Here is a 2,278-nt window from a genome sequence, read left to right on the forward strand (position 1 = left end):
GTGAGGCAGACACCCTGTCTACTTTTAAAGGTAGGCTTAAAACTTTCCATTTTGATAAAGCTTGCAGTAAGAGTGGCTCAGGTTATCCTGAGCTAGCTCTATAGTTATGCTGCTATAGGCTTAGACTTTTGGAGGACATAGGGACCTCCGTTTCATCATTCTGCTTCTTTCCATTTATATTCTCCCATTCCCCATTATTTGTTAGTTCAACTCCTACATTTATATTCTTTCTGCTTTTCTTTGGTATGAAATGAACATTTCTAATTTCAGTGTAGTTCTGTTTCTCTGACTGTACCTAACTGGATGTGCTCTCTTCATCGTCTGCAATGGGAGCTGGCTCGGAGCTCGTCTGCCTGGCTGTGTTTCCTGGATGGAGCCACCTTTTACAGCTGCTTTTTGTATCTCTGCTTCTGTCTCCTTGAACCCCAGTCTGTCTCGGCAGATGGCCGCTCACACTGAGTCTGGTTCTACTGGAGGTTTCTTCCTGTTAAAAGTGAGTTTTTCCTCTCCACTATCGCTACAAGCATGCTTAGTGGGAAGGATTGCTAAATAGTCAACGAATCATGCAATGAACTGGTTTTCCTTAGATAGAAAACTTTGAATCAATTTGAATGGATGATCTGGTTGAACTGTAAAGTGCCTTGAGATGACATGAGTTGTGAATTGGGGCTACATAAATAAATTGAATTAAATAAATGTTTTTCTTTATCCAACTATGCTGTTTTTAAAAAGATGAAATGCAGTGTTTTTACTTGTTCTGATATGCTTTTTTCTCCTCGTTTTGAAAAAAAAAACGGTCTACCTATATAGCGCCCAAAGCACTTTACACTAAATTCACACCTTCATGCACACACACACACCAATTGTGGCAAACTATTTTATAGCCACAATTGCCCTGAGGCTCACTGACAGAAGCAAGGAAGCAGTACACAGGAACCAGGCCTTCTCACCACCATCATTAAGCAATGCGGGTAAAGTGTCATGCCCAAGGACACAACATCGAAAGCCAGGGCTTAAACCGGCAACCCTTTGGTTGCTAGTTAAACCTGCATCCAATGCCAACGTCATCCCCTTTAAAAAGTTTTTCATATTCATACTTCTTTTACCGATAAGTTTCCTTCCATCTACTTGCTTTTGCAAGCGTTACACCAGAAGTCCCCGCTGTGGAGCAGTAAAGGTCTTTCCATTTACTCTAAATTAATTTATAATATTATAGGACTAACTAGGATAAATTATCTGACACAGACCAATTAAAAAGCTCTGTAGAAAAACATATTGTTTAAAGTAAAATAAGTTATTCTTGTTAATAATTTCATCTTACTCTGGGTGTGATGGCCCATGTTCGTTACTGAAGTATAGAGGTGTTCTTTTGGAAAAGTCACTCTTCATTGATAAACAGCTGGATCCAGGAGACTGGCCGGGGTTCTGGACTCTGCAACACAAATTTATCATTTTTTTCCAGTGGTGTCAGAAGTACACAGATTTGTTACTTAAGTAGAAGTATAGATACTGCAGTTTATAAACACTCTGGTAAAATTAGAAGTATCAACTTGACCTCTTTACTCAAGTAAAAGTGAAAAAGTATGTGCTCCAAAAACTACTTTAAGTATAAAATTATAAAGTAACCTTTAAAAAAACCAGCCAGATGCCGCTATATGACCTGAAAGCTCAATTTTACGACTATTTCGAAAAAATTATTTGAGGCAAATTTGATGTATAGCTAACCAATGAGTGTTTGCGTTATATGACTCATCCAATTACACTAGTTTTCACTAAGTATGGATGGTGCACATGAGGGGAAATAAATATTTATAAACATTAAACCGAAGCCAAAAGTAACAATTAATGATTGTTGTAAAAATGTAAGGAATAGAAAGTACAGATACTTGTGTGAAAATGTAATGAGTAGAAGTCAGAAGTAGGAATAAAAATAAGTAGGGCTGCAACAACGAATCGATAAAAATCGACTTTTAAAAGCGTTGGCAAAGGATTTCATCATCGATTAGTTGTGTCGCGCGATTAATGCGTCATCCGCCGCCGCCGTCGTCATCACTGCCACTTGATTGAAACAGGGGAAGAAAAAAATATACATGGCAAAGCGAGCCAGCGCCGCAGGTGCGCAAAGGCTGTTTTCAAAAGGCAGTAATGTCAACTGTTCTAATGACCGATACCGCAAACGCAAGCTGCGTCTCAATTCGCAGACAGCCTGCGCTTTGTAAAGCGAAAAATTTCGTAACTTGCGACTTTTGTAAAAACAAATGAACATGGCACGGAAGCA

Source organism: Cyprinodon variegatus, unplaced genomic scaffold (genome assembly GCF_000732505.1).
Source record: "Cyprinodon variegatus isolate N-32 unplaced genomic scaffold, C_variegatus-1.0 Scaffold1369, whole genome shotgun sequence".
NCBI classification, from domain to species: domain Eukaryota; kingdom Metazoa; phylum Chordata; class Actinopteri; order Cyprinodontiformes; family Cyprinodontidae; genus Cyprinodon; species Cyprinodon variegatus.